This window comes from Hyperolius riggenbachi, chromosome 5, assembly GCF_040937935.1.
Source record: "Hyperolius riggenbachi isolate aHypRig1 chromosome 5, aHypRig1.pri, whole genome shotgun sequence".
Taxonomy (NCBI): domain Eukaryota; kingdom Metazoa; phylum Chordata; class Amphibia; order Anura; family Hyperoliidae; genus Hyperolius; species Hyperolius riggenbachi.
Genome location: NC_090650.1, coordinates 314427598 through 314442172, shown reverse-complemented (window position 1 = coordinate 314442172; position 14575 = coordinate 314427598). Strand labels below are relative to the sequence as shown.

The 14575-nt window shown below is 41.3% G+C and overlaps 1 protein-coding gene across 5 annotated transcripts in view; it reads right to left on the bottom strand.

Annotated features, from left to right (window-relative positions):
- Window positions 1-14575, bottom strand: part of DLGAP1 (DLG associated protein 1) — a 780880-nt gene that overhangs the window by 570496 nt on the left and 195809 nt on the right. Inside the window, exon 1 of one of the 5 annotated variants that reach the window (XM_068237214.1) lies at window positions 1661-1843. The exons of the other annotated variants lie outside the window; for them this stretch is intronic. The gene's annotated coding sequence lies outside the window, so the exon portion shown is untranslated. Of the gene's footprint in view, window positions 1-1660; window positions 1844-14575 lie in introns of those variants that run through there. 5 annotated transcript variants of the gene reach the window in all.

Sequence of the window (14575 nt, the reverse complement as noted above, 5' to 3'; positions counted from 1 at the left end):
GACCGTTATCTTAAGTGTATACTGTATGTAGCTTTACACTGATCCCAAATGATTAACATGGTGTTTAAGCAACTGACATTTATTTTAAAAGAGACTTTAGATGGTACCAGGCATGTATTCTTCAAGTGAGGTTTCCTTTAACTGAAGATGAATTAGCTGATAGCCTATGCAAATATCCTCAAAACAGGAAATAGAAATGTAGAGGCTCATCACAAATGAGAACCTTGATCAGTTACCCAGCAGCTCATACATGTACACAGCTGCCAGTTAATTGATGCACATTTCCATTTCTTGTTATGGCACTGAAAGAAGAACTCCAGTGGAAATAATGTAATAAAAAAAATGCTTCATTTTTACAATAATTATGTATAAATGATTTAGTAAGTGTTTGCCTGTGGTAAAATCTTTCCTTTCCCTGATTTACATTCTGAATTTACCACATGGTGACATTTTTATTGCTGGCAGGTGATGTCAGTTGAAGGAGATGCTGATTGCTTTGTTGGCAGTTGGAAATAGCTGTAAACAGCTGTTATTTCCCACAATGCAACAAGGCTCTAACAGTGTGATGTCAGAACCATGGTCCTGACATCACACTGTGGGAGGGGTTTCACCACAATATCAGCCATACAGAGCCCACTGATCCGGTTGTGAAAAGGAAAATATTTCTCATGGGAAAGGGGGTATCAGCTACTGATTGGGGTGAAGTTAAATTCTTGGTTACGGTTTCTCTTTAAGGATTGAATAAACATTTCTCATGAATCTATTGCTACAAATGACAGAGAAATGTATAGTAAGTACACAATGATGTCACCTCACTTCCTGTTTCAGAGGCAGGAAGCTTTGGGAGGGAAAAGGAAGAGCAACTTTGATAGCTGTCACAAGACAAATGCCTGATTGGGAAACTTATCTCTCATTCCTGTTCTGGCAACAAACTTTGAAATCTTATTTCCTATACGAACTGTAGCATGGACAGGGAGGAAAAAGAAAACCTCCCTCAGTATGGACACAGACAACAATGAAAACCCTGACAAAGGTTTTAACTTTCTCCATATTACGCAAAACAAAGATACATTTCGTGCCTTGATTTATACTTCAAAGCACTTCAACGCAGGAAGCAGAGCCTGCAAATATGGCTGCCACCATATACATACAGTATAATTACAAGCTGTACACAGATACAGAGTTTTTAAAGCATTCAAAATAGATTATTTACATCGAGATCACTTTCTCACATTTATCTAAAAAGAATGAAAAGACTTAAAGCAATATGTATTCTATCCAGGCTGATGGGGAAGAGAGTTGTAGTCGTACTCTGATGAAAGTTTGCTTTTACTCAGGCTTTATGTACAAGGACCTTCAACAAAGAGTCCTACAGACTTCCCTGCAATGGGTGAATGCCGCCTCAGTGATTATTACATACAATGTAGCATAATGTAGCATGATTAGCAAGTTTCTCTGTCTAAATCCCTTATGATTTACCATGTTCTCTGAAAAAAAACAACATTACACAGCAGGTGTTTCTATTGCACCAGCAATCTGTATTTCCATGAATCTAATTTCATAGAAAGATATGAAGTGTGTGCCGGTTAGCTCATAATACACTTTTTAGCATTGAATTCCAACGTTTTAATAACAGCCGATGACTTTGATCTTTGCTTACCTTACAACATATAAATCCAATCCAGGTAAGCTCCTATCTGTCGTCTCATCTCACCTGGAGCTGCTAGGGGTAGCCACACCTGCCTTTCAAATGATGTCAGTCTCAAAATAAACATCTTCATCAAATATATGTGAGAGTTAAGCTGGCAGATCATGTTCTACTGGAGCACGCATTATAAAAAAAGAAAAAAATTCCATAGCAACAAAGATGACAGCATGACAACCAATGTTACTACTGCACAAGCATTAAAAAATATACTCTCAATAATACTCCCACACAGAATTACTTAAATTACATCAAGAAGCAGAACATGAAATGCATTGTGAAAGATGTTTGGGTATTCTTTAAATTAAGGCTACTTTCACAAACACAAGGGAGAGGTTATTAAACATGGCTGATTTGTGTGATATGATGTTCACTGTAGTAGATGTACACAGTACATTACTATGACGACCAGATACAGGAGGCAGCCATGAAGTATAGTAGAATATGCAGTTACGGTGCACCTGCTAGACTATGTTCTCAAAGCGTCACATGAATGTCAGGGCACATATTAAGACAAATCCACCCTGTATATAAAGCAACAGCCAGTGCAAGAGTGAGCATGTGACTTTCAAAAAGCTTCTGTACATCTATTCATCCTTAAAGTGAACCTCCAGACTAAAAATCTACTCAGCAGCACTAAAAAGGCTTGGTGCTTCTTTAATAGGTTCACAGCATCAGAACTTTGTTTTTCATACCCAAGCCTAATTTTTAGCTTCTTAAAAGCTAAGCTCCGCCCCATCAAAGAAAACTGCCCGGGCATTTTCCCCCTGATACTATGCAAAGCATGATGGGATTTCTGATGTTTTTGTTCTCATTGCCTAGCACCTGGGAAGGTGATCAAGACACAGGACAGTTGGAACTGTGTCTCATTCTCCCTGTCACCTCCTTTCAACCAAAAGATGGCTGCCCCTATGAAATCACAAACATTTGCCTGTTCTTTTTAAACAGGTCATTGGTTGACTGGGGCTCAAATTCACAAAAGGGGGTGGAGTCACAAGCAGCCAATCAAATTTGCTTGATAAACTGCTTCCATTCTCACATTATTGATGCTAAGGACCCCAAAGCTCACAAACTTGGCCATTGAGGGACTATGTGTCAATGTTAGAAATGGTGGGCAGAGCCAAAAAAATATTTTTCATTGGGAAAATGTCAACTGCAGCAATTCTTACACTGTTAATGGCAGGGTTCTCCAACTTGGCACAGTTGGTCACTGCGTGACTGGGATTAATATTCAGAAAAGTGGGTGGAGCCTACAATTGCCAATCAAAATGCACCTATTGATTTTCAAGGGTAATTTATAAATAAATTGCTGCTATTCTAACACTCTTAATTGCAGAGGCCTCAAACCTGGTAAACTTGGTCATTGGGTGACTGGGGTTCAGATTCAGAAAAGGGGCAGAACAACAAACAGTCAGATTTTTCAATTTCAATGGGAAAATTTAAATTATTGATGCCAAGGTCACTGAGTGACTGTGTCAAGGTTATGAAAAGTGGGCGGTGCCAAATGCAAAATACACACCTAGGCCAAGCCAGGTCTTCTGCTAGTTATATATATTATTATAATTAAGATCCACACACATAGGTGCTGGGCATTGCTTTAAAAGGCACAACCACTGGCCTTGCATAGTATACACAATCATCTGAGGCTGGATGCACACATAGTAGAAACGCCAGAGTTGCATACAATGCTGCGTTTTTGCTGCTAATAGAAGTCTATGGGCCGCAGGAAAAAATGCATATAAAAATGCATATGTGTTTTCTATGCATTTTCAAAACTGCGTTTTTAAAAACGCTGGTTTTGTTGCAGATTATGCAGGAACGTTGCCAAAGCGCACATAATGAAAGTCAATGGGAACGCAATGGTATGTGCTTTTCATGCATTTTTATATGCGTTTATTTAAAAAAAATGTTTACTGTATTTTCACTTCTTGTCGTCTTCCAAGTCATTTTCATAAATGGAAATATGAAAACACATGGAAAACGCATACAAAACGCATATGCATTTTATATATGCAATCCCGCAAACTCATTAAACGCTCTGCAAAACGCATCACAAACGCACCAAAAATGCAGTAAAAACGCGCAAAAATCGCACACAACTAACATAAAACATGACCTAAAACACAACCTTTCACGCTATGTCATATGTGAACCCAGTAGGATGTTCATCTCATGTGTTCAATTCTTCTCTGAACTACAGGTGCGAGAAATCATCTTGCTCTCTAATGCTGGGTACACACTATGAGATTTTCTGGTCGATTTTCTGGTCGATTTACTGTCAGATCGATTATTTCCAACATGTCCGATTTGCTTTCCGATCGATTTCCGAGCATTTTCCGATAATCTCATAGTGTGTACCCAGCATTAAAGCAGAACTTCAGAGATTGTTAGAATACACACACCACAAAGCTCATAATCTATAGTGGTGCAACTTAAAGGAATACTATCGATGTATGCATTTATTTTTAAATGCTGTATGTTGTAGCACACATTAGGACAAGTACTAGGAGCAATTTCATTCCTCACACAGCTTTTCCTCTCAGCTGTAAAATCCTCCCTCAGTTTTGGATACAAAATGTATCTAAATACTGATGGCTCTCAGAGGGCTAGACCATGTCTCTGCACAGGGGAGTTGCTATCAACTCCTCAGTTCATAGTTTAATTATCGCCTTGCTGAAAGAATTGTTGATATATGGTGGTAAAGGGTTAAAGATTCTAGCAATGTGTGTTTATTATCTTTGCTTCTCTTGACTGATAAAGATACTAATAATGCTAATTGTAAACAGTGGTCTGCCCCTCTCAGCAGCTTGTAAAGTGGATGCAGCCTGGAGTGAATCATCACAAGCAGGCAGACAGTCTGAGTGTAAACACAGACTAGTGTTATAGCTAGTTATATTCCAGCAATATTCCAGCTCATTTAGTTACCTGTTACCACCTCAGATCAGCCTCTTTCTCCTTATGTCTCCTGCATGCTGTGAGTGACACAGTGACATATATATGTGAGCTGTGTGAGAAATAAATTTTTAAGCAGGGATAGAGGGAGAGAGACCTGGGTGAATAAATAAAGTGCCCCTAGCACTAGTGGTAATGTGTACACTAATATAGAGTATTAAAAAAAAGTTGTTTCAATCGATAGTATTCCTTTAAAGCAAACATTATGTCAGTTAAAAAGAAAAAAAAAAGTTACTTTCTTCAGTAGGGAGAAGCCTCTAAGAGTCGGTTCCCACTTGCCATAAAAACGTACCCGGTCGGTAAGCTTTTTGGAGTCGACAAATGCATCACAATGTTAAAAATATTGTTCGTCTTGTTTTGCAAATGAAAAATGGATCCTTGGATACGTTCCTGAAAACTAAGCGGAGAGTCTGAACTTGGCACTTTTTCCATAGAGTAGACTCCCACGGAGGCAATGAAAATCAATGCAAAAACGGAACTTCCATTCACACACAGAACATTGCACACAAATCGTATGCCAAAGCCAATTGCCTAAACTTCCTGCTTTTCCCCTCAGCATCCTCTTAGCAGACTTCCTGTTTACAAGCAGGGCTTGAGCAGGGCTTCAAACATGCTGACCAAGCAGTATTTTAGTAGTACATTAAACCTGAAAGGACAACTGAAGTGAGAGAAATATGGAGGCTGCCATATTTATTTCATGTTAAACAATACCAGTTGCCTGGCAGCCCTGCTGATCTATTTGGCTGCAGTAGTGTCTGAATAACACCAGAAACAAGCATGCAGCTAATCTCATCAGATCTGACAATGATGTCAGAAACCCCTGATTGGCTGCATGCTTGTTCAGGGTCTATGGCTAAACGCACTAGCTAGGCAACTGGTATTGCTTAAAGAGACACTGAAGCGAAAAAAAATAATATGATATAATGAATTGGTTGTGTACTATGAATAATTACTAGAAGATTAGCAGCAAAGAAAATATTCTCATACTTTTATTTTCAGGTATATAGTGTGTTTTCTAACATTGCATCATTCTATAATATGTGCAGATTACACAACACTCAGCATTCAAAATTATTCTTTCAGAGCAGTCTGTGAACTAATGACCTCTCCTCTGGAAGAGAATAAGTAAATATTTCAATAACACTTGAGATAATAAAAGTCAGATAACAGCCCTCTCCACGACTTTGAAAGTCGCAGAGCTTAATTGCTTTTTTGCATAGAGATAACAACTGGAGTTTCTTAACTCTTCCTGTACTGGAAACAGTTAGACGTACGTATCTGATCTTAATGTTTTATTTCTTAGCTGTACTACACATACAAATCATAATATCATAATTTTTTTTTCGTTTCAGTGTCTCTTTAAAGGAAATAAATATGTCAGTCTCCATATCCCTCTTACTTCTGGTTCCCTTCAAAACATGTGGTACATTAACATTAAATGTTACATTAAAAATAAAGCGGTACATTAAGGCCTCTTTCACAGTAGGACGTTGCGTTGCTGCAACGTTTAAGTCGCAACGCAAATTACAACGCAACTTAATGCCCCGTTATCGTCGCATACAGTAGAGCATACAGACAATTAAAAGGATGCTCCAAGTCATTAGTGAGCATGTGCAAACAACAGTCCAACGCAGCTAATAACATGTATAACGCACAGCATGCAGCACCTTCTAATAACGCTACACGTTACACGCATATGCAATGTGTACACTGTGAATGTCGCACAGACTTAGTATTGCACAGACTTAGAACACATTTTCTAACGTGCGAATTTAACGTCGCACTGTGAAAGAGGCATAAACAAGGCCATATGGGTAAATAATTGCTTGGTATACCAACCACTCCCAATGCCTTCCTATTGGTCATAAAAAGTACATTACCATATTTAAAATACCCCCCATGTTTTTACCATACAATAAAAGGTAGTTGAAACGTGTGCTACAAAAGCACAAATCTGTGGAAAACGGATCAGTTTAAAAAAAAAACTGATCTGTTTTAAATGGATCTGTTTGATCTGCTGCAAGCGTGAACCGGCCCTAAGGCTTGGTTCACATCTAAAAAGGTGTCCAGTCCTGTCAGTTTTTGACAGTTGGCATCAGTTTTGGATGTGTTTCCATGGGTGTGTTCATTCATAAAAGGTGTATATTTCCAGTCCGGTCAGGTAAACTTATGCAAAACTGACAGGACTGGGCCGGAAATGTGCAGATTTGTGTGTGAACCAAGCCTAAATGGTCCAGGGTTTTCCTCAGTCATCCTACACCCCTGCATAACCCGGCAATGTGCTGGGACTCTCTAAACAATCTTCGACAATGTCAACGATTGCTTGTGGTTGTGCTCCCATCTGTGTAGGGCACAGCCGCACTATGCAGGTGTAAGTAGCACAGGGCCACTCAGGCACAGCTTTTTTTTTTTCTTGCAAGAGTGGCTCTACTGCGCAGTACAGCCGTGCTTTTACACAGAGGGGAGCTCGGCCATGAAGATAAAGAGGGTCCTAGCCAGCAGTGAAAGGGTCGCAGAGTATCCGGGAAGCCAGGAATCGTGAGGCTTCCCTCTACTGATGTAGATAAGTAACCGTTTAAGTTACAGGTGTACTATAGGGCCTCTTTCCATGCAAGTAATTTGACACAGACACAGAACATTTATATCGCGCTTTTCTCCTGGCGGACTCAAAGCGCCAGAGCGGCAGCCACTAGGACGCGCTCTATAGGCAGTAGCAGTGTTAGGGAGTCTTGCCCAAGGTCTCCTACTGAATAGGTGCTGGCTTACTGAACAGGCAGAGCCGAGATTCGAACCCAGGTCTCCTGTGTCAGAGCCCTTAACACATTACACTATCCAGCCACCTATTCCATCAATAGGCTTGCCATCCGAATCACATGCCAGCGCAAGTCAGACAGTATGCTTGCATTTACCACCGCACACATCCAAATCCTTATAGCTGTGCATGCAACGGCTACAGGAGTTCGGATACATACTTGCATCACTGCAAGTTCCTATAGCTATATAGTATATTGCTGTATAATGGTATGTAGCCCCAATTTATCAGTGAGGTTTAGTCTAGGCAGTTTAGCTATGTGGAATTCTCCTCCCAGAACATTCTGGGACACCAGGAATATTTTCTACTGGCTTTGGAATTCTCAGAAACAAACATTCCACAGCCCTGCACCACGGAGGACTAAAGATAGCACCACCTGGGAGGAGGACTAAAGATAGCACCACCTGGGAGGAGGACTAAAGATAGCACCACCTGGGATGAACTTCAGAATGTAAATACGGGTGTAGAAACATTTTACAGTGGGCAGATAATTAGTAAAGATTTATAAATGAATACTGAAAAAAATAAGCTATCTTATTCGTTATTATTTTCACCACAGTTCCTCTAACAGAAAGTGGGTGCTTCTTATGTAAAAGGTTCTCTCAAGAATATATCACATACTGTAACAAAATTGAAATGTGTTTTCACACAAATTCTCAACTTGGCCAGAGCCAGTTTAAGCCACATGGGGGGCCCTGGGGCAAAAGTAACTTGGGGCCCCCCTACATTTCCCCCCCCAGCAAAGTTAGCCCCCGAACCGACTGCTGCCCCTCGTGGTCTCGCATAGACTTCTCCCATGGCCCCCGCACATTGTGTAGCTCAGCTGCCTTGTAATAACTCACCTGTATCAGCTGCTCCATCCTGTGCTCCATCCTGTGCTTGGCCTTCAGCCCTGCTGCCTGTGTCTCCTCCATCCGGCACATGTTACGTGTAAATAACATGCACAGGGTCATAGAGGCAGGCAGCGTGGCTGAAGAGGGAGCACAGGATGGAGCTGCTGCAGGGACAGGTAAGTTATTACAAGGCAGCTGGGTAGGGGTGTAACTACATCAGGCCCCTCTGCAGAGATTTGTTGGTGTACACCCACCTTGGACCAGAACAGAGACATACCAGCAGAATCAATCAGTAAAGAAATTAAGAGTGTCGCCCAAGAATGTCCCACAAAGCTACGTATGCCATGTTTCAACAAGCTATTCAGTCAACTATTCAGACATTTAAAAAAAAAATCACCAGGATTGCACTTTTATTTAGCTTTCCTGCATGACAAGAAGACACAGATACCCAGCACTAGGGGAAGAAGGAAACAAAGGTGAATGAGGGAGGGCTGGTGCACACCAAGAGGGCTTTTGAGCGTTTTTCAAATCGACAGTGATTTGAAAAGCGTTTGGCTAATCTTATGACGATGTTCTCACAGCAGCGTTGTGATTTTTTCAAAATCACAAACAGCATGTAGCATTTTTTGGAGAGATTCATTAAAAAAATCGCTCTGAAAATCATTTCACAAAATCGCACTCACAAATTACTAGCGATTGCTATTGTGATTTTGGTGTGCACTAGCCCAGAGAGAGGAAGAGTGGAGAGAAATTGAGAATAGCCTCTGATGAAGCAGAGCGCTCATCTGTATTGCAGTCTCACATCACACAGAGGCTACTTGCCTGTAATAGGACTCCTGTTCCTTCTGGTCTCTCACACAAGTCAGAAAGCAGCCCTCCTGGAGTCTAGGGACTGTCAAAAACATTTCTACTTGTACAACACCTTATCCACACATGCAGTCATAACATTAGGAAGAGACCGGACAGATTTTTGCTCACGGACCCTCCAGGCAAGCTCTGCATCATGCTGTGTATATTTATTAGCTTGCCTTCCCTCTAAGTGCACTTTTATCAGCTAGCCTAGTGTTTCAAATTGCCTAACAACAAACCTGAATACACCAGACCGGCCCTAAATCACTGAAAGGCGGCCTGGGGGAGATTGCCCCCCTTCCCCCCCGGCCAATGTGGACCTGCCTGCCACTGCAGCTGAGCATGCAGGCATATGGGAGCAGTCAGAAAGACCACCTGGGGGGCCTAGCAGAGGTCAGAGGCCCCGGGGCAATTGCCCCCTTTGCCTCTATGGTAGCGCCGGCTCTGACCTTGGCCTTTGTACCCCTTGACCTGCAAAATTATTTACCAAACTGATGATACTTCCAGGAAAAACCATTATGGGTCTGATGAATCTATATAACCATCAATTAAATTCGTGCCTTTTCTAAGAGCCCATTCTCACTTGCAAGCGCAAAACACTTGCGATTAGCGCTAATGTTTTGCACTGGGGAGACTACCACGATTAACGCAGTAAAATCACTGTACAGTTACGATATTTGAGCGATCATGATTAGAGCTTTTTTAGCATTGTAATCCTGATAGCTCTAAGATCACGAGAAAATGCTGCATGTAGCGCGTTTAGCTATCACCGCTAATCGCTGATCGTGGCTGTGAGATGACTGCCATATAGTTAATATTGTCACTTTCAAAAGTGCTAGGAGTCGCCGGCCATTCGCGGTAATCTCTCACTAATCGCCCCATTGTGAATGAGCCCTTAATGTTATGACTCTTATTAGTAGCCGTGTGGAGTCTACAGAAACAAGGCCAAGTGATAGAACTGGCAAATTGAGGTATCAGCATCTCTGTAAATAGACAGGAAACATACCGCCTGTAAAGTTTATTTTTGTGTGAAGAATTCCATTTCTCCAACCGCGAGTTTCAATAATCCATGTACAATACCAATAGGTGGAGCTTCCTGATGGATATTAAATTTCACGTGCTTTTTTCCCCCATATGCAAATTTTCACATCTCTTTATACACATTTTTATGCAAATTTTTGCATGCAACTAGTGTAACTGACATTTATTACTTGGGAAATGGATGCAGTGTCCGAAAAAATGCTGCATGCTGTCAGCTTTTTTCCTGAACTTAAACGCATATGGAAAAAAAATGCATAATACGGACACTAGCCCATTCACTTGCATGGCTGTGCGATCTACAAGTGCAGAGAAAATGCAAGAATTTGCATGATGTGGAAATGCAGACTTAAGGTGCGTACACACCTCTAACGGATGTCGCCCATCGGTGATCAGGACCTGATCCACTTGGGCGACATTGCTAGGCCAGGCTAAAGACATGCGTGTCCGCTGTGTAGCCGATGACGTACTGTGTTGCTATGTGGGGGGGCACAAGGGAGGGATGCTGAGAGGCACATGTGTGTCGTCACATGGCGTGCATGGGAGTGGTGCAAACAATAGGATTAGTGGGGGAATCGGCATCGCTGGGGGTTAGTAGATCCACTTGGCGAATCGCTCATGGGATGGGGGTCAGGGGTCATTATCGGCCGCCTCAGCCAACTTAAAGAGGAACTCCGGCCAAGAATTGAACTTTATCCCAATCAGTAGCTGATACCCCCTTTTACATGAGAAATCTATTCCTTTTCACAAACAGACCATCAGGGGGCGCTGTATGGCTGATATTGTGGTTAAACCCCTCCCACAAGAAACAAGAAAAGTACGTACTCTTGGCAGTTTCCGGTCTGTGAACTTTGCTGCATTGTGGGAAATAGCTGTTTACAGCTGTTTCCAACTGCCAAAAAAGCATGCAGCAGCTACATCACCTGCCAGCAGTAAAAATGTCACCATGTAATAAATGTCAGAATGTAAATCAGGGATTTAAAAGATTTTACAATGGACAAACACTGACTAAATAATTTGTACATAATTATTGTAAAAATGAAGCATGTTTTTTATTACATTATTTTCACTGGAGTTCCTCTTTAAGTCAAGCGTGTGTACAAGGCTTTAAACTTTGACCTAATAGAAAAGGGCTGCTAATTCACTACATATGTACAGTGGTGTGAAAAACTATTTGCCCCCTTCCTGATTTGTTATTCTTTTGCATGTTTGTCACACTTAAATGTTTCTGCTCATCAAAAACCGTTAGCTATTAGTCAAAGATAGCATAATTGAACACACAATGCAGTTTTAAATGATGGTTTTTATTATTTAGTGAGGAAAAAAACTCCAAATCTACATGGCCCTGTGTGAAAAAGTGATTATCCCCCTTGTTAAAAAATAACTTAACTGTGGTTTATCACACCTGAGTTAAATTTCTGTAGTCACCCCCAGGCCTGATTACTGCCACACCTGTTTCAATCAAGAAATCACTTAAATAGGTGCTATCTGACACAGAGAAGTAGACCAAAAGCATCTCAAAAGCTAGACACTATGCCAAGATCCAAAGAAATTCATGAACAAATGAGAACAAAAGTACTGTAATTGAGATCTATCAGTCTGGTGAAGGTTATAAAGCCATTTCTAAAGCTTTGGGACTCCAGCGAACCACAGTGAGAGCCATTATCCACAAATGGCAAAAACATGGAACAGTGATGAACCTTTCTCAGGAGTGGGCGGCCAACAAAATTACTCCAAGAGTGCAGAGAAAACTCATCCAAGAGGCCACAAAAGACCCCAGGACAACATCTAAAGAACTGCAGGCCTCACTTGCCTCAATTAAAGTCAGTGTTTACGACTCCACCATAAGAAAGAGACTGGGCAAAAACGGCCTGCATGGCAGATATCCAAGGCGCAAACCACTTTTAAGCAAAAAGAACATTAAGGCTCGTCTCAATTGTGCTAAAAAACATCTCAATGATTGCCAAGACTTTTGGGAAAATACCTTGTGGACCGACGAGACAAAAGTTGAACTTTTTGGAAGGTGCATGTCCCGTTACATCTGGCGTAGAAGTAACACAACATTTCAGCAAAAGAACATCATACCAACAGTAAAATATGGTGGTGGTAGTGTGATGGTCTGGGGTTGTTTTGCTGCTTCAAGACCTGGAAGGCTTGCTGTGATAGATGGAACCATGAATTCTACTGTCTTCCAAAAAATCCTGAAGGAGAATGTCCGGCCATCTGTTCGTCAACTCAAGCTGAAGCGATCTTGGGTGCTGCAGCAGGACAATGACCCAAAACACACCAGCAAATCCACCTCTGAATGGCTGAAGAAAAACAAAATGAAGACTTTGGAGAGGCCTAGTCAAAGTCCTGACCTGAATCCTAATGAGATGTTGTGGCATGACCTTAAAAAGGCGGTTCATGCTAGAAAACCCTCAAATAAAGCTGAATTACAACAATTCTGCAAAGATGAGTGGGCCAAAATTCCTCCAGAGCAATGTAAAAGACTCGTTGGAAGTTATCGCAAACGCTTGATTGCAGTTATTGCTGCTAAGGGTGGCCCAACCAGTTATTAGGTTCAGGGGGCAATTTCTTTTTCACACAGGGCCATGTAGGTTTTGAGTTTTTTTCCCAACTAAATAATAAAAACCATCATTTAAAACTGCATTTTGTGTTCAATTATGTTATCTCTGACTAACAGTTAACGGTGTTTGATGAGCAGAAACATTTAAGTGTGACAAACATGCAAAAGAATAAGAAATCAGGAAGGGGGCAAATAGTTTTTCACACCACTGTAAGTGTAACAAATTTACATAAAGATCCCTCTGAGCTACTGGGATTCACTGCACTACTATCATCTGGCTATTTGAATTCTACACTGAAAACACTGTCAGATGTGGTGTTAATTCATTTGCTTGAGTGTCAGTTTCAATAAAGGTCTGTATATCTTACAGTTGACTTTATGTTAACTGGCAGGACTACATGCAGTTGAGTGACTTCCTTAGTAGTATTTTTTCTGCAGAAAATGTCTTTGACTTCCTTTACTTCAAAATTTACATCATGACATTTAAAATGAAGGATAACTAGATACTCAGGTAGAAGCTGATCTCCTTTTCCCTTACATCCTATACAATATTGATGACAGCTCATGGTATCTTGCTGAGAAAGCTTGTGGCCTTAGCAACATGCTGTAAGCCTGCTCATTCCAATAATAATATTACAAATAATATTTTCATTGTTTAGTCTTCTACATGCATTTAATCCAGCTGCTTAGAAATTTAAAGTGACATTCCAGACAGAAATAAACATATCAGTAGCCATTTATGGTTTGAATCTAATAAAAACATGCATTGCTGGGAAATACCTTATTTTGGCAAAGACATGTGGCGGATATGTAACTGCTCCAAGCAATTGTCTGCAAGCCCCGGGGATCCATAGAGCAGAACTCCTAGAAAGGATGCAGACCGCCCCCCCCCCCCCCCCCTCCTTTGCTCACATTGTAGAGATTAATGAGGCAATATATTGCTAGTCCGTGGTGCAGTGACTTTCATTCACAGTCAGACAATGAGATCACCACCACTTTTAAAGGGGCACTATTGCTAATTTCTTCTTTTTTAGACCCTTTAACATACATGTCTTTTTGGAGTAATGTTATTGCACAGTATATAGTCTAATATAAATGTAATTTTTCACTGCCAATAATAATTTATAGCCAGGCAATCATGTCAGTAGCTTTACCTTACCGACGCCAATGCAGACTATTCCATTGTATAGTAGGGAGGCATCTGTTATTGATGGTAGAGCTGCCGTTATTTGCCTCCTCTCTGGCCAGCTCATTTACCTTGTTCCACCTTGTAACTGCACTAATGTGTAGTTACTCAGCTCACAGCAGCCGCCGTAAAGCGTAGGACGCAGCCTCCACCGTACAGCGCTGACTGTGTTCGCTGTGTGTTGATACGCTGCCCGGCCGCCAAGGACTGCGCAGTTCAGAAGCCGGTCGGGTTGCCATAGAAACGGCCAACAATAGGTGTCCGTTTCATTGCCAACTTAGTGAAAGGGGTCCTTGGTGGCCGGGCAGCGTATCAACACACAGCGCTCACAGTCAGCGTTGTACGGTGGAGGCTGTGTCCTACGCTTTACGGCGGCTGCTGTGAGCTGAGTAACTACACATTAGTGCAGTTACAAGCTGGAACAAGGTAAATGAGCTGCCCAGAGAGGAGGCAAATAACGGCAGCTCTACCATCAATAACAGATGCCTTCCTACTATACAATGGAATAGTCTGCATTGGCGTTGGAAAGGTAAAGCTACTGACGTGACTGCCTGGCTATAAATTATTGGCAGTGAACAATTACATTTATATTAGAATATATACTATGCAATAACCTTACTCCAAAAAGACA